This window comes from Nanorana parkeri, unplaced genomic scaffold, assembly GCF_000935625.1.
Source record: "Nanorana parkeri isolate BGI_ZX_2015 unplaced genomic scaffold, ASM93562v1 scaffold365, whole genome shotgun sequence".
In the NCBI taxonomy this organism is placed as follows: domain Eukaryota; kingdom Metazoa; phylum Chordata; class Amphibia; order Anura; family Dicroglossidae; genus Nanorana; species Nanorana parkeri.
In genome coordinates this window covers 1,062,063-1,081,283 of record NW_017306633.1, presented here as the reverse complement: position 1 = coordinate 1,081,283, position 19,221 = coordinate 1,062,063, and the positions used below count along the sequence as shown (strand labels likewise).

Below are 19,221 nucleotides of genomic sequence, written 5' to 3'. Positions count from 1 at the left end.
GGGAAAAAGACTGGCATGTGCACCCACCGGTCCCTGCTAGAGCGGTGAAGAAGACTGGCATGGGCCACCACTATTCCCGGTTAGAGTGGTGAAGGTGGCTGGAATGGGCCCCCACCATTCCCTGTTAGAGTGGTGAAGAAAACTGCCATATGCCCCAACCATTTCCCATTAGAGATGGAAAGAAGACTGGCATGTGCCCCCACCATTCCCTGTTAGTGTTGGAAAGAAGACTGGCATGTGTCCTCACCCTTAACTATTATAGTTGTGAAGAAGACCTGCATGTGCCTCTACCATTCACAAATTAGAGCTGAGAAGAAGACTGACATGTGCCTCCGCCTTTCACCATTAGATTTGAGAAGAAGACTGGGTAACGGGATGAATCTGGACATCCTAGTTTACTTTAAGGCACACTAAAATCATACAGTATCAATGCAAGCAGATTTCTATGAATAGACACTTTTAAAGAGCATCTGTACTGAGGAAGTATATAGATTGCCATTGCTATTCTTTAGCTTTGGAAAATACTAGTTCACTTGTATGGAAAGAGAGCAATTCACTAGCTGTAAATGGCCCTGTAACAATCTACTGTTAGGGACTGAGTGTGCAGGCCAGCTGAAAGGCAGATTTTCGCCTGAGGCTCTGAAGACTCCTGCAGGCCACAGTCGCCCAATTCACACACAACTTTGAACTGTGACCTTTATGGGTAAGCTACAAAGGCACTTTTTAATTGCTTGCTTTATGAAATGTATTGTGCTGCATATTAAGAAGCAGTGAGTAGGATCTTCATCAGGCTCGATGTTATTCAATAGGAATCTGCACATAAATCCTTATATGTTAACTCACGAACATATTGCCTACACATGTCCTGAGGAGAGCACATTGGAGCATCTACACGCGGATGTGTTTACAGACTGCTAAAAACTACCTGTGCCTATGTGGGAAACATCGTTCCAGCGATGGACACCTGTGGCAGGGCCGATGGATACTTGGATATGGGTATAATATATGCACTGTATGGCCATTTTAATTTGTAGGGTCATATTACAGTCTGGTAAGCAGCACAGCGTGTCTGTTTTGGGTGAATTCAATGTGGTTACTTACTATTTCAATGAAGGGTAATACATACTTTATGTCTCATGTGTGTCCAAGAATGAAAGGGAACTGTAGCGAATATCAAAGTGACCGCATGGGATGACACAAAGGAATGAAGGTCATTTTAAAGTAACTCAGGAGTTAAATCTTAAAAGTGCATTCAAGTACCTGAACTATGAACAAAAATATATCTTATTTGTGTATCACTCGGTTGTTGTCAAATCATCTCTGAACTGATGCTGACACTGTCCTTCCTTCTGGAGGGTGGCTACTTTTGTCCCCCATGGTCCCTATGTGTGTTGCAAAGTAGTCACCGCTCCAAGCTTGCTCTCATGATGGACTACAATCTCAATACAAACTAGATTGTAGTCTATAACAGAAGTGAGCTTGGAGAGGTGGCTACTTTGCAACACACATAGGGACCATGGGGGACAAAAGTAGCCACCCCCCAGAAGGAAGGACAGTGTCAGCCTAAATACTGAGATGATTTGAGGATCTACAGCCGAGTGATACACAAATACGCTTAGAGCTGAACAGACATGGTTTATGATGTTTGGTAGTTTAGGTAGGCCTGAGCTGCTAAAGATAGGTCTGAGCCAGACCTCCTCTGAAGCTACGTTGGCACCCACGTGTGCAGCTGCACATAAACAAAGGGGTGGGATTTCTGTGCTGACATCATTGACCTTATATGGCCACAGCCATAAAAGGTAAATGCCATTTACAAAATATAGGCATGTGGCCATATTCAAAGACATCATTGCATCCCGACCCTTTGCTTATGTAAACTTTTTGGGATGAGCTCCTTCTGGGTTCAGAAGAATTCTGGATTGGGTTCGGTCCGAACTTGAGTTCATCCCTAGTGTTGTTTTGCTATTCTTATTAACATGATAATAAATAAACCCTTTAAAGGAGAACTATGGGGTGAGTGCTTTTCACTCACCTCATAGTTCTAGCCGACCTGTGACAATGAGACTGTCACAGTTCGGCTCAGTAGATTGGGAGGTGAGCGAACACATACCGGGTTCGCTCACCTCTCGATCCTGTCACAGCTCTCTGCCGTGACAGGGGAGGGGCTCGATTCCCCTCTCCCCGCTCCGATCTGCCAGCGCTGACTGGCAGAACGGACGGGGGAGGGGCCGGGTACAGCTGGCTCTGCCTCTATATAGGCAGAGCCAGCTGTCACTCACGCAGCTGGGCGGATCCCGATGTCAGGGTCGGGATCCGCTCCGGCTGCGGCGTCTCATTATACAGCGAGCTGTAGCTCGCGGTATACTGAGCTTAGGGTAACGGGAGGACACTAGTTTGTGTCCTCCCGTTACCCTAAGGAGAACTATGGGGAAAAACACTGACCTCATAGTTCTCCTTTAATATTTAGCATTTTCAAGGCCAAAAAAAATGTTATACTTTTTTTATGGTTATGGTTTTTCTTATTTCCTGAGCTGCACCCCATCAACTTATACGTACAGTATGTTCAGATACTCATATGCTATATGTTAACTAAGCACTATTCATTTTTTTTTCTTTTTAATAGGTGGGTGTATATACCATATACCAGTTTAGCAGGCTGCTGGTCTGCTGTTTGTAATTATAGGAGGAGTGCAGAGAATGTTTTGTTCATTATAAGAGCCTGCCTAAAGCTGCCCCTCAAATACATCTCATGGACAACCCATTCTGCCAAGCTGGAAATACACATTCAGCCCTACAACCTCACTGAACAGGCTGTATAGCAAGGAGGTTTGTGGGAAGTGATTGTTCGCTATGAGATACTGCATATTACACATCACCAGTGGTCTATCTATTACCTTATGAATGAGTTCTTATTATAATAATAGTATCATTGTAGTTATTATCATAGAACACTAGCAAGGTTTCCCATACTGAGAACTGTAAAGGAGATTGTATGATGCTATACCAGCCTCGTTTCCAGCGCGTTACCTTCCCTGACATCGTTTCAGCCCTTTCTGGTCCAAGCACTTAGCACAATGATGCTGATGAGCCTGTGAATGCACCCTCCCAGCTCCATCAGTGCGGTCTGCGGAGAGGATTAGTGCCTGTCAGATCAGTCTGCTGCCCCAGAATTGTACATCCCTATGCTATTAAAATGCACGCTTCAGCACTTCAAAATTATGCTATAAATCTAACATTGAGCTACTGGCACCAGGTTACCAGCCATGCTGAATGTGCTGTCTGCAAACAGGCCTGAGGAATTAACCCTTTTCCTGATGCCCTAGATTAAAAACAGGCGTCAATTAAAAAAAACCCCCACCTGTATGGAATAAAAATAAACCTGCACAAACCCAAAGTGCCAATTAGATGTCGCTTCAGCTGATCCTTCCGCTCTCTTCTGCCACCGGAGCCCTTAGGTTCAGTGGAACCGAAGGGCTGCTGTACGGGCTATTCACTATAGCCCGTACAGCAGCAGAAGGAAGTCGAGCCGAAGGCATATACTTCGTTTCGAAGTGACACACAAAGCGCGGCGATCGGCCTGCCGAAAGCCGGCGGTAAGCCCCGCAAATGACAGCTGGGCGGAGCCAGCATTGATCTCACGGCTGGCTCCGCCCAGTTGTAATGACAGTTCAGAGGCCCCAAATTACCTGAGGACGCTGATCTGTCATTAAAAATTAACAACTGGGCGGAGGCAGCCGTGACGTCACGGCCGGCTCCGCCCAGTTGTTATTTATTGGCCGGGACCTGCTAGAAGACTCTCGCAGGTGCCGGCCAATAGGAAACAGTTGGGCGGAGCTAGCTGTCACTGCTAGCTCCACCCAATTGTTTTTTTTTCTTTTAAAAAAAAATCTTTTTTAATTTTACTATTTATTTACATTTTAAAAATATTTTTTCAACCTTTTAAAAAAAAAACTCTTTTCATTGATTTTCTATTCTGCTCGGTACCAAGGAGGTGAATTTGGCTATTCACTCACTGCCGTTCAGCCCCTGGGAGAATAGGGGCCAATCCAGATGTTGGCAGAGCATTTTAGGCTAACCGAAGTGCTGCCGAAGGCAGCCGATGTACGGCTGATTTCAGCCAATGTATGGCTGTAATCAGCTGTACAAGCTTTGTGAATAACCTCCTTAGTATATTTTCAGGTTGACTGTAATATTAGGATAATACCACATTATGGCCACTAGATGGGGCTCAAGAGCAGAGGAAATAGGTCTCCGTACTTCCTTGGTACAGGTTTCCTTTAACACATATTTCTAAGATCATTTGCAATATGCTTATCACTTTCACATACATATTAGGTATAAAAAGTATAGTTTCCATTTACAGTGATGGAATATTGTTTGAGGAAATCAGGGGTTATCCTTAAAGTCAAAGTTGCAGATGATGTATTTATGTTTTTTGAGTGGTTGTAAAAGTCATCTGTTAACTGAACGTAGGTTCAAAACTCAAGTTTCAAGTTGTTACTAAGAGACGGACTTAAGGCCCGGTTCACACCTGGGCGTTTCGTAGCGCGTTCCTACGCTCTGCAAAACGCTCAAACACCGAAATCCCATTATTTCCTATGGGTATGGTTCCCACCTGGGCGTATTACAGGCCGTATGAACGCGCTACAAAACACCCTATGCCCAAAGAAGTACAGGAGCTTCTTTGGGGCATATTTGCCATGCGTATCCATTGGGATACAGCCAGGTAGCCCTCGGAAACACGCGTTTGTTGCACGTTTTTTACCGTGAATCGCGACAAACGCGCACTTTCGATACACCTAGGTGTGAACCCAGCCTAAGGCTTTTTTTACGCCATAGGCTGGGGGAGGAGGATGGGGGTAAGATTTTAAAATACATTCTGAATGCATATGCATGGAAAAAGCAATGTCTGTAAATGAGTCTAGTTTACAGCACTGCGGTGAGTTGCAGTGCATCTAAAAAAAGGTATTAGAGCATATACACAGCAATACACAGCACACGCAGATGTTGTACAGACTGTTAGAGCATGCACAGACAGAGCACATACATTCAGAGCATACTATTCAAATCGCTTCTAGTCAGCACCCACTGAGGCAGAATGCACATGCAGAAAAAGCATGTGCCTTAAGCGAAGAAGTCTTTATGTGTACTTACAGTCAGGGCACACACAGAAGAGCAAATATAGCCACAGAACATAAAGACAGCACACACATGCACATTCAGACAGGGCATGCACAGACAGAGCACATGCATTCAGAGCATACACAAGTAAAAGTACTCAAAGTCAGCACACAATGAGGCAGAATGCACATGCAGAAAGATCATGTGCAGCAAGAAAGTTGCATTAAGTTCTATGGGCACAGCGTGGTGCGAGAAGGTTGTGCCTCGTCGCATCTCGCTGTGCTGAAAGAAGCACTGCCTGCAGTACTTTTGTTTGCACGCACTACCACAATGCATTTGGTGTGAACTAAGCCAGTTCAAAACAAAGCAAATTGCTTTGTCTTGCATTGGGGCAGCGCAGTACCAACGCACCTGGCATGAGCTCAGCCCTACAATACCACTTGTTAATGTAGTTATGAGTATTGTTAGAACATCATGGAAGAATTCATATTTCTGCCCTTAGTGTAACACTGATGTTTTTCTTGCATGTAATGCATGGATGTGTACATACATTTGATATATGCAGCAGTTTGCCCTCCTTCTCTCCAGTGACAGGATCTCTTTAAGATGCATTGGGGTGAGTTTCAGATCAACCAACAAAACTAAGCAGTGCACGCACATGTACAGTTTGGCTTGCAGTATCTTTGCTTATTATAAAAGTTCAATAAGAAGAAGAATTGATTTAACGTCAATGTCATAATAGATCAGTCTAACACATAGGGACTCTGTACATCTTCAGCTCTCAGGGAACCCCTACTCATAAATATTATATCTACAGTTCATGATACATTAGTGTGGACAGGATGCTGATATATAAAAATAAAAAAGCATAGTAATAATAAAAGAGTTAAACAAATGATATTAATGGCCAGACGAACAATCGTTCGCTGCATCTTCGTTCGCTATTTAATAGGTTGGGCTTGATGGACTAATGTCTTTATTCAACCTCAAATACTATGTAACTATCTCACCAAGCTCCTGGCAACCCTGGCCATCACTGGTTGACAAGATCTCAGCGGGACATCGGCAAGAGCATCCCAGGTTACTAAGAACTGAGCAGAGAGATGTGTATGGCCCTTACACATCTCCCTACCCGACTCTTAGCATCTTGAAACACTGCAAACATTGTGCAGCAGAGCAGTCATTCCGCTCAGCCTGCTGTTCTCCCAGAAGATGCCGTCTGAGGCAATGGCCTCTGGCTCTCTCATTATAGGGACGGCCCTGCATGCTTAGATGCCACTATTGTACCTTTACCGGAGAACTATGAGGTGAGTGATTTTCACTCAGCCTCATAATCTGAGCCGACCTGTGACAATGAAACTGTCACAGGTCGGCTCAGTAGATCGGGAAGTGAGCAAACACATACCGGCGCTCGCTCACTTCTCGATCTATCCGTGCAGAGAGCTGTGACTGTCACTCACGGCTCCCTGCAGGGATTCCCCCCTCCCCTGTCCGATCCTCCAGCGCTGACTGGCGGAACGGACGGGGGAGGGGGCGGGTACAGCAGGGATCAGCCGCCTGTTTTTACTGCCCACTTGCCGTCCGTCTGAACAAGGCCTTACACTGGTAAATAGATGGAAAAGGGCACACTGGTGGTCAATTCTCCTAACATTAGTGGTCCATGGATAACCAAAAAGATCAATGGTGTCAGCAGTTACATATCTGAGAGGCAGAAATTGCTCAAGGAACCCCCAGCAACCTCGGAGGAACCGCAGGGATTCACGGAACCCTGCTTGGGTTTCTACGAGGCTGCATTAGATGTTGATGAAAGGATGTCAGATGTTGCTAAGCTAGGAATGTAATTTTAGGAGAGAACCAGTGTGGCGATGAATCGCTCACTTAAACTCCCACCTCCTCCTGCAGAGGATGGCAGCATCTTGTTGGTTGCTAGGATACAGAAGGAAGAAGGATGCAGAACATGATGACTGCACACACGCAGAACAAGTATCATTACAGCTGCTGCCAACCAGACACACCTATTACTGCCAAGCAAAGGCTCACAGTCTGTGCCAGCAAAGCCCAACAGATTTAACACTGATTGATGTCACCAATGTCACAGCTTCTGAGTGGCAGCCAATTTACTTACAGAATTTCAAACACAGCTGAACCGGAGGGGGGAAGCCAGTTTCTGATGATGCTTGTCACACATATTTACAGGAGCATGAATCAGAGAAAGATCTGCAGAACAAAAAAGAACATTGAATGTAAAATTTCCAGGCTGTCATTCAAATTTGTGTCATCTCTTTAACATGCAGCCCGGTATCATATATGAGCATCCTCAAAAAGGGTCAGATAGGTGACCTACATGCCCCACCCAACTCTGATCTCCTTACCACCTCTTATTTTTCTCCATGCCAGGTTTTCATGGCCCCATTACACATCCGTTAGTAGTAAAGGAATTTTCCTGGTTAAATACAACTTGAGTCCAGCTGCCTGGTAGTGATATGGAAGCCCCACGCCTCACCGCTTTCAGACCTTGCTTCTGCACCAACTGCATGTGAAACCTGCCCATCCATTAAGATTAAGGCTACCATATTTTCAAAAAGAAATCCAGGGACACCCTATGGACTAGGCCCACTTCTAATCACGCAGGCATGAAAATCATGCATGGAGCGCAGGGGTCAGGTGTGTGTAGTACAGCGTGTTGGGGTCAGGAATTAGTAACAAACAGGCCAGCATACACCGTAGAACCAAAAATAACCCCTGCGTCCCCACTACCATTCCACACCCCTTACATCAGAGACTTTTATACTGCACGCAGTGTTTTCATACCTTTGATTCAAAGTAATTCCATCAGTTGCTTCTACCACAAATCATTTACTGAATGCTAACACACAGCATCATTCAATGTACTTCCTGTAAGCCCAGCCATCAATGGACCCCTAGGAGTATGTAATCATGTGGGTCTGGGCTCACAGTACAATGCAGAAGAGAACAGCACTGATGTCACAATGTCAGTGCAATTCTATGCAGCTTTCAGGACTACTGATGTATTGGAGTCCCTCTAAACCCACCATGTTCAACAGTGGGTGCAGGCTCCTCTAGCTCCTTTTCCCACAATTTGTTGCTGGGTTCCCACAAGCCCCTGAGCTCCTGGACACACCCAGGGGATATATATCTCTGATTCCCACCAGTCCCGAGAAATCGAAACTACAAATCCTATCATGCATCTGCCACTGAGAATCATATCTGTGTGGGATTTGTAATTCCGCCACAGCTGGAGAGCCAAAGTTTGCCTACCCCTGGTATAGAACACTCACTACCCTACTCCACAAACCTTACAATACATAAGTACAGTGGTGTATTTAGGTTTTGTGCTGCCCTAGGCAAGACTAAGCTTGGGCACCCTCAATCTAAATTTGCCCCACTCCTTCCTGTTTAAGACATTTTGCGTAACCTTTCAGTCGCTGGATACAGCATGCACATGGTATCCAGCTTCTGACAGATTGCGTTAGTAGCGTAGCAGGGAAGACGGCGTCTCAGGTGGGCTGTAAATGATCTCTTGTGGGCTCTGCAGGGTCTCAGCCTGAGCCCACCATAGACCAGCAGAATCCACTTGAGTAGCCCCAGAGTCCACCATAGATCCTGCACAGCCCACCATAGATCCCGCACAGCCCACCATAGATCCTGCACAGCCCACCACAGATCCTGCACAGCCCACCTGAGACCCTGCACAGCCCACCACAGACCCCTAAGAGCCCACCATAGCCCACCTGAGACCTTGTAGAGCCCACCACTGACCCCGCACAGCCCACTATAGACCCTGCATATACCAGCTGAAACCCCACAGAGCCCACCTAAGACCCCACACAGCCAACCATAGAACCTGCAGAGGACACCACAGACCCTGCACAGCCCACCTGGGACTTTTAGGTGGGCTATGCATGATCTATGATGGGCTTTGCAGGGTCCCTTTTCCTGCACACATGTGCTGCTCCTCTTACCTGAAGCCCCCCAGCCTGCCTCCAGGTCATCCTGCCATCAGATGGTGGGGTACAGGCAGCCCTGAGCCTCCCGCAGCTTCGCCGGCCAAGCCACATCTCACTCGGCTCTGGCCCAGCCCTGCCTCGGTCCCTCTTCCACCCCGCCTCAGGTCCCACCTCCTCCTCCTCCACCCGGCAGCTCTCTCAGGTAAATTAGGCGGCTGCGAGACACAATGAGTGGCCGCCTAATCTGTCTGATTAGGCAGCCGAGGCTCAGCTCCCCATACTGATTTGGCGGTGGAGTTTTGCCGCCCCCCTGGAAAGTGCCACCCAAGGCCTTGTTTGCCTTCCGGTGGATACGCCCCTGCATAAGTATACTTTCCAAATCTGTTATAATGTATTTTATCATCAAATAACCTCTTGCTTCTTTCTTATGAACATGTAAATACAATACAATTCTGTTTAGCCTTTCTTGTGATCCCAGCACCCCTACCAGTGAACACTGATATTATGACTTCAAAGCTAAACCTATTTTGTTTCATCAGCAATGAATCTATGACAAAACTGCTTTAGCAAGGGGGTTGCAATACTGCATGAGCAGTGCTATATAAAACACATGAGCCACCACCTTGAAATCCTTTATTTAGACAACATATTTACAGCCGTGCAGATCCCTGAGGCAGGAAAACCTTGGTTCAGATTGTTCTAAAACACTCATACAGCATAAGTCTAGAGGACTCATTATAGATCTATTTATAGAGGGTTGAAGGGCAGATTCCCCCAAAAACAAACCATACATGTTCTGAAGAATCATTTGCCTGATTTAACCCCTTAGTGACACAGCTTCAGAAAATGTTTTCGTTCCCGGGGACCAGAGCAATTTTGACATTTTTGCTATGTGTTTGCTTTACCATATTTTCTATCTTCCTCATTCATTGCACCTATACACATATTATTTACTGTTTTTTAAAGAACAAAATGGGCTTTAACTTGATGTGACATACCCATATATAAATTCCTATTTTATTTTTATTAAAAATGCAAAAAATTAAAATAAAAACAAACACATTTTACATAGTTTTGGCAATAATAATGTGTACATAATAAGTGTAGCTAACAGAAAGTAATTCACAATAAATTATTTTATTTGTCCTGATTTATTGGGTATATCATATCTCTGGGATTGCAGTTTATTTTGGGTGTTACAGGTCACAAAATACAAGGAGTGAAATACATTTTTAGTCTGCAACAATTTTAGAATGTGGTATGTTTTTCTCCTATTATTAATAACCTCCTAAGCAATATATTTTCTTATAATGTTTTTTATTAAATGTATTTTTTACATTATTTTTTTTCAATTTTTAAAAACTTTTCTCTTTTTTTAAATTTTAGAAACGTTATTTTTTAAATGTATTAAATTTTTTTTAAAACTGGGAGGTACTAAGGTTTTTTTAAAATAATTTACAAGGGCTTTGATACTTATTATCCCTGAGAAGAATACAGTGTTCTCCTCAGAGATACTTTGCATCCATTTGTAACATACTAAGCTGGCTTGCAGCTCCACACAACAGTGACCTGCAATCCAGCTTAGTGGCTGTCATGGCTCTGTGATCACAGCGATCAGCTAATGCAGTGATCACGGGGCTGGGACCACCTAATCTGTCGTTGAGGTTCTGCCTCTGACCCCGAGGGACCCAGCAACAGCAGAAACTTCAAGCTCCTTCACAGAGACAAAGCTTAGGGACTGTTCCATACTGATTATTGCACAGTCCTAGAATAAATATACCAGGACACAAGAAGTAAGAATACATGACAGGGGTAGGACATAATGATCACATTAACTAACAAGTCCACTAGCCACAATACACCATCTCAGGGACAACTCACACATTGCTGCAGAGACTAACCCATCCAAATAATTGTAGGTCCACTTCAGTTGACTTCGATGAATCGACCAGTCCATACCAGGGACGGGTTCCCTCGAAAAAAACTCCAACCATCACAACATTTTCGGCCTGCACAGACCCAAACTTCTCACCCAAACACTTAGTATCCAACAAAACACCAACCAAATCACCATGCAGAGTGGGCGGACGGGAAGTTCACTCGCCATGTGGTCAGACCCCAACTGATGGAGAAGATCCACCACCCCCTCAGATCATACCAGAAACCCCACTGAAGAACCACTCTTTAGCCAATAAGACTGGGTACCTGCTTCAAGCACTGACCAAAACTTCTTACCCTTTCACCTCCCTGTCTCCCCTGCTCAACCTGTCATGTAGGCCCCAGGTCAATAGTCTCTGTCTCATTGCTCCAGGTTTATCTCACGACTCTTATATTTAGACAATATTTGTTGTTTGTTGTTTATCTCCGAGTCATCGCACATGCGTAGCTACCCAATTGATGACTGCCGGCGGCCATCTTGGTGATGGACGCCGGCAGAGAGAAGAGGGGACGTTCACCCGCCGGGATGAGGTATCCCGCCGGGTTCACAGAGGCATTTATTTGCATGAAGTTCAGTAGAACGATAGTCCTCTGGGCTTAACTCCCAAAGGGGCCTCTCCAGCAACACAACCTCCACATTCTCTGTCCTTGCCTCTACTAGCATCTTCAAATGTAATTTTCTGTATTGATGGCTGTGCCCCTGTGGGGTAGGTTGTTCCCTCATTTTCTCTCCTGGTCTATGTAACATTCTCACTACAAATTAATAAACTAAACATGACATTGTAGTCCATCACGGGAGGGTGCTTGGAGCGGTGACTACTTTACAACACACACGGGGTCCATAGGGGAACAAAAGTAGCCCCCCTCCAGAAGGAAGGACAGTGTCAGCACCAATTCAGAGATGATTGGAGGATCTACAGCCGAGTGATACACAAATAAGATACATTTTTGTTACTAGGTATTTTAAAGATTTAACTCTTTAATTACACTTTAATTACATCTGCGGATACATTTATATTAATTTACATAAGTGATTTTTTAAATATTTCTTACCCTTCTCAATTCTAAAGGTATCTTTGACATTTTTGGACTCTTATGTGGGTGAGCTTAAAAAAATTGGATTTTTTATCTCCTCATTTATGTGACTTTCACTGTTACAAGGCTATAAAGACCCCAGTGGGCGCCCCAGCTGTCCCTATGGGAGTTCCCTCCATGTACACATCACCCATGGAACCCAGCAAAATATAATATAGTGAGAAGAGCCAGAAGAACACAGCCAAGGAAAAAAAAAAAGAGAACCCAAAGAACACAAAGCAATGTATGCAAATGGTAGAAAATAATGAGAAGGAGACCTTGACTTTACAAAAAGGTAAATGAATGCAGGTTTGTCACATGACAGTGAACCTCCTTTGGCCTCCATGATTGCCCGCTGCTTATACAATGTATGTAATTACTCACTCTGTAGATGTGCAGCAAGAACAATGGCTCAGGAATCGGGGACCTCCTGCTCCTGACAGCATGTGCTGGGTTCAGATGACTGTCCCATGGGGTGATATGATGTACACAACACTCACCCCTGTCACAGCACTGCTGAGGATCTGGAGGCAGAGGGAGGACAGATGGCTGTTTGCATTAGATAAACTCATTGCCTACTCCACCCACCTTCTTTACACCCCCTAACAGAATCTTACAAAGCAAAATCAAGCACTACAGGAGAGCAAAGCTGCAGAGATAGCAAGAGTGACAGAAGTGTGGCCTCACTGGGCAATGTGGAAAACACACAATTTACCAATGTACACTGAATGCACAGGGGCAGTTGGGATTACATGCACTTTAAGGGCTAGTTCATCCCAAGTGTAGAGCATTTTTTGTTTGTACCTGAAATGCATCCCAATGTATCCCTATGGTATATCTGGGCTTTGTTCACACCAGTGCAGTCCGTTCCGGTGCAGGGGGAAACAGATGCCGCATGTCCTCATTTTTCTGCTCTGGAATGCACCAAAATGCATGTAAACGCATGCAAACGCCCTGGAACACACCTAAAAGCCCATTTTAAGCTAAACAAAACACACTGGAATGCATCAAAACACACTGCATTTGCAAACATGCATCCAGATCTGGTGTGGACAAGCCCTAAGAGTGCATGGGGAGAGCTGGTTCAGACAGTGTATGATGTCCACAGCAACCAATAAAAAGATTCATTTCACTCTCTATACCAGAGCTAGGCAACCTCAGCACTCCAGTTGTGCTGAAACTACAAGTCATATCATGCCTCTGTCTCTGGGAGTCATGCCTGTGGCTGTCAGTCTTGCAAAACCTCATGGGACTTGTAGTTCCTCAGCAGCTGTAATGCTGAGGTTGCCCACCCCTGACCGACACTATGAGCAAACACTGATGATGTGCAGAGTGCAGCCACCCCAAATAACATTCTGGTTTAATCATAATAAATGAAACATTACATCTGATTGGCTGCAGGGGTTGCCATACTTCAGGGTAATATTATGAGCTTTTCAGCGCATTTGCTGTTATTTGGGACAGTAATGGCATTTATATGATACATGTGATCTATCTACTGGCCATACCTCTCTAGATTACCTGCAGATTTTCTATGGTCAGATGGAAAAAGTGCAACAGATGGCCGAATCTCCCACTGGGCCAAGCTTCAGTATCTTGCTAGTCGGCCCCCCTGACTCTCACAATACCTAAACAATGCCTGCATCCAATCAGATTGTTCAGGTATTTTGAGAGCCAGCGGGGCCGACAAGCAAGATACTGAAGCTTGGCCCAGTGGGAGATTCGGCCATCTGTTGCACTTTTTCCATCTGACCATAGAAAGTCTGCAGATAATCTATAGGTGTATGGCCAGCTTTAATTTAGTGAATGAGGTGAAGCTCTGCTGACTTCCATTAGCCAATCATGTGCAAGCAAAAAAAATGTTTTCTGGAGCAGAGGAGGTTAGCGCTCACTGCCGCAGGACCGAGGATCAGGTGAGTATATAGTCTGTATTCCAACCTCTACACCAAAACGAGCAGTTAACCCTTGCAGTGCGGGATTAGCCCCACTGAAAGGGTTCATTTTGTTAATTCCTGGAGGTCTTCTTTAAGCTGATGTGGATGTTAAAACTGAACGTGAAAGAAGTGCATAGATGAATGATGGGGTCTAATAGTTCCACAAAGGGATGACAAAGCTCAAATTCAACTGGCAGAGGGCAAGGAATGGACATATTATACATTTTTCATTTATTATTTTCATGGGCAACCCCTAATATAACTTCCTTTGTTATTTACAAAATTCTCACATACACGCAGTCTTTCAAGAAGTTTGGTTCCCCCACCCCGGGGAGAACTATATACACATGTTGCAGTGTACACAGGGCACAGTTCAAGCTCTCTACAAGTATAAACAGGGCCATCTGTGGATGACTTGCTGCCTGCAGCCGGAGGGGGGATGCGATGCTCATAATGCACATTTAGGGAGGGGGGTGGTTTTAATTACTCTTGCTGCATGTTCGACTTATGATGGATGTGTCGAGTTCTGTGGGGGTGGGATGGGGGTGGTTCGTGGTGCATGGCTGCCCGCCCAACTAACTGATGTCACAGTTTGCCAGGAGTTGGGCGGGATACTGGAAAAATTGTCCCACACAGCTCCTGGCAACCAGTGACGTCAGTGAGCTTGGCAGGACGTAGGGTTGCCAACTGTCCTGGATTCACCTGGACAGTCCAGGTTTTAAGTCCTGTATGTCCTGTGTCTGGGTTTCAGGCTAGCTGAAACCCCGACACAGCACATACAGGACTAAAAACCCGGACTGTCCAGGTGAAACCGGGACAGGTGGCAGCCCTAACAGGACGCCGCCCAGAGCATCCCAGGTTGCTAAGAGCTCTTAGCAACCTGGGACGCTCTGGCCGGAAAGGGGGCAGCAGGTGTGCCCCACATGACCCAAAAAGCGCCTCAAACACCTCATTATAGGGACGGCCCTGAGTATGAAGGGAGCAATGAATATAACAATATAACAAGTGACTTTATTATATGTCTGTCTTGTACTGTGCTCAGACAATATCTCCACTGAAGGAATACAAGTAATAAACACAATAACGATGATTACTTTTAACATTTGTAATTAGTGCGACATGAACTCCCTCCTGTCCGTTTAGCAGACTGGTTGGGAATTTAGTGCTCTTATGCCTGAGGGTGGGAACACATCATTTGGAGAGTGCAATTAAAGGCTCTGGTGGTGACATTCTGTAACAGAGAGGCGGCAGGAAGGAACAGCAGAAGGCAGTACAGTCCGTCCATGGCAGATTAGCAGCTGGAACACCAAGGCTGTTGCCAAGACAGAGAAAATTGGCTTCCGCTGTCACTAGGTAGATGCAACTCCCACCGAGAAAGATTCAGGCTTATCTCTGAGGATTAATCTGCTCTGCAACTTCACTTATTTTCACACTGGAGCCAGACACCAAGACAACTTGCATTGTAATCCGATGTATGGCCCATTCTTCAAAATAATTAAAAAAAAGATAGAATATGAGACTTGCTGGCAGTTCACATATTCAGAGGTTATATGGGATTGTTTATTATTTAATTTTCTGGGAGCTGAAGAAGTCACAGTTCTGAAAGTTACCAAGCAGTTCTTAAAGTCCAGCTCCAACCAAAGCATCCGCTGTCAGCCAGCCGTAACTAAGCACAGGGCGGCGATCGGCCCATGTGCGGACCGCGGGCCAGACAAGGACATACTGTATAAAGGGTTAGATAAGGCCTGCGGGCTGTAAAATGTCCAGGTCTGACCTATACGGAAGCAGAGAGGGGAAATTTCCCAATGGGAACACAGACACCAAAAGTCTGAGAGAGGTTATAAACCTTGCTCACTCTACCACAAAACATGTTTTCTTGGCCCTCCTCATGTCAGCCTACTCTGGCATGGCTGAGATGAGGGCGAGCCAGGAAAGGAAAATTAAGGTAAGGTCAAGGCATCAAGGTAACACTTTTCCATAATATTCCTGCTTTTGTCCCTAATGGGGAGATTATCTCTCACTTCCTGCTCTGTTTGACATCCTTCAAATAGAAATTGAAAAGAAAATATTCCAAACGAGCTCACAGGCAGCAAAAAAAAAATACAAAGTTGTAACTTCTCTATTTTATCAAAAACAACAAAAATGCTCTGGCTGGTACTGGGCTTTGATTAGTGTTAAGGTTTCCAAATAGAGCCTAGGAATGTGGGTCCATGGATGGATCAAGCCTCTTTGCATTCAACGAATGGCTTATATCCAGAACACACAGATGCAAGGCTGGGTCACTGAGAGGTATATTTTCTATCACTCCAAAACTATTACATTTGTACTCTTTCTTCCATATAACCCCCAAAAGAAAAGAAGTCTCCAATATAAACTGATAAGCCATATCATTATGGCCAGAGGTGAAGCGGCCAAGGCTCATTGATCCACGTGGGGAGCCAAGGCTTGCCCGTGTAGTCTAATCCAAAGAAGAGCTACTCTAGCTCAAATTGCTGAAAAAGTGAATGCAGGTTCATATAGAAAGGTGTCCAAACACACAGTGCATCGCAGATTGTTTGGGGCTGCCTAGCCACAGACCGGTCAGGGTGCCATTCAAATGGGCATGTGAGCATCAGAACTAGACCACAGAGCAATGGAAGAAGGTGGCCTGGTTTGATGAATCACATTTTCTTTTACATCATGGGGATGGCCGAGTGCGTGTGCGTCGCTTACCTGGGAAAGAGACGGTACCAGGATTCACTATGAAAAGAAGGCAAGCCAGCGGAGGCAATGTGATGCATTATGTAATGTTCTGCTCGGAAACCTTGGGTCCTGCTATTTGTTTGGATGTTACTTTGACATGTACCACCTATCTATCATTGTTGCTGACCAAGTACACCCCTACATGGAAACAGTATTTCCTGATAGCAGTATCCTCCTTAGCAGGATAATGCACCCTGTCACACTACAAAAATAGTTTAAGGATGGTTTGAGGAAGACAACGAGTTTGAGGTGTTGACTTGGCCTCCAAATTCTCCAGATCTCAGTCCAATCGAGTATCTGTGGGAGGTGATGGAAAAACAAGTCCAATCCATGGAAGCCCCACCTCACAACTTACAGGACATAAAGGATCTGCTACTGCCAGCTTGGTGCCAGATACCTGTCAGATGTGCCGGTGGCTTGGCAGCTTGGAGTGGAACCCACTGGCAGGAAGTGGCCTGAAGCGTCCGAAGGCAGAAGTACAAAGGGGCAATCCAAAAGGGAAGTCAAGGTCCAATCCTGGTCGAGGTGGGCAGCAAGGGTTCAGGGGCAAAAGTCAGTCCAAGGTCGGCAACAGGGAGTCCAGATGAGGGGTCAGGAAGCAAACAGCAAGCCCTAATGGCAAGCGCGCCATTAGGGCTCGCACAACCCGGGCGCCAGACTTGCGCAACCCGGGCGCCAGGAGTTCTACTAGGTTGGAGGGGATCCCGTGCCCTGCGCCGTGCCCGTTGGCCCTGTGAAGCGTTAACACCCCTTGCTTCCTGACAATACCACAGCATACCTTCTGAGGTCTAGTGGAGTCCATGCCTCGATGGGTCAGGGCTATTTTGGCAGCAAAATGGGGACCCACTGACTAGTAGGCAGGTGGTCATAATGTTATGGCTGATTGGTGTATAGTGTATTCATTCATATCACCTATTGCTGTTTGTGTTTAGCCAGACATTGCCCTTTTTTTCTAGGAAAATCCACATGGTCTGTGAAGTGACCCCATACAGAAACACACAATTCCATAGGGTTACATTTGCTGAACTGTTTTTGGTGTTTGTTGGCTTTAGCTTCCAACAACAGCGCCATTGATGCCACAGTCCCACTGTGCTCCAGGACTAGTTGTTCTGACATTAAAATTACATTCCTGGTAACTATGTTGCAGTTTTAAGCATTATATAGATTCAGTTACAATGTATCCCATTGCTAGTTATGCCCATAATTCACAGAGTTGTTGTCAGGGATTGTACAATTAAAACCATATACATGGATATCAAACGATGGTGACTAAGACTTGTTCTCCAGACTCGGAACCTGCAGGTCTACACCTTGTCATATTCTGGTAAGATTAACATTGTCTGCCTGTCTGGATGTAAATCAGTGCCATTCATTAATTTTGCTTGCTACTGCTAGGGGGGCATGTGATGGCTAGGCCTGAAAGGGCCTAGAAGCCACATACATGTGTACAAGCTGGGATGGGTTAAAAATGTGCAGGGAACAGAAACTAAGCAAAAAAACTACTCTCAAAAACACTCCCCATCAGGTATACTCAATCCTATATTGTGATGTCTTACAAAATGATATAACATTTCATTCACACAGGCAAAATATGCAAAATATTTGTTGGAAAGTGAAGACCCCACAAATACATATGGTTTATCATCCATCTTGATGTTTTAGCACCTTGGATTTTTTAGGTTGTGCAGTTTATAGCACACTGTAATTATCCATGAGGGTCCATTTATATTGAACTTTAGCCAACATGCGTACGTTACAGATCGAGTGGCAGATCTACTAATTAATAATTGGATTCCTTGCAATACTTTAGATTTGCTGCCAATGAAGACTTGTTATTACCATATAGAATATATAGAGCGGCACCTTCTCCTCGTGAAATACTGTTTTAATCGTCCATATAAAACTGAATAAAATTATACTCACAAACATTCTGTATATTAGGCATTCAAAACAAACGTCCAAACAGGCACCATGTTGAACTGTCAGACATCCAGAATGTGAGCAGAAGTAATCAATTACGCCTTGCTGAAGCGTTTCCAGGGATAAACCCTCTTCCTCAGAGCAAATGGCATGCTGGATAGACATGTGCACTGGCAAAAAATTTGTTTAGATTTGATTTGGATTTTGCGTTATTTTGTTTTTCGGGATTCGGGTCCGAAAGTAAATTCGTTTTCGGGTTAGCGGTAGTCTGTACGAATTTTCGTTTGCGGACGAATTTTCATTGCAGCAAAGTGACATTAAACAAAATTTTGTTTTTTAATGTCACTTTGCTGCAACGAAAGTTAGTCCACAAACGAAAATTCGTACAGACCACCGCTAACGAATAACGAATTTCATCCAAAATGTCGTTTTCGGAAATTCTCATGTGTTTTCTTTTCTCATTTCTGTTATTGGGAAATTGGGATACATCTGAATCTCCGAATAACGAAAAAAGCGAATTTTAT

At 44.8% G+C, this 19,221-nt stretch overlaps 1 protein-coding gene across 1 annotated transcript in view; it reads right to left on the bottom strand.

Annotated features, from left to right (window-relative positions):
• ADD2 (adducin 2) overlaps positions 1 to 19,221 on the bottom strand; it is a 79,350-nt gene that overhangs the window by 35,442 nt on the left and 24,687 nt on the right. Inside the window, exon 2 of the mRNA XM_018558885.1 lies at positions 7,245 to 7,338. The gene's annotated coding sequence lies outside the window, so the exon portion shown is untranslated. The remainder of the gene's footprint in view (positions 1 to 7,244; positions 7,339 to 19,221) is intronic.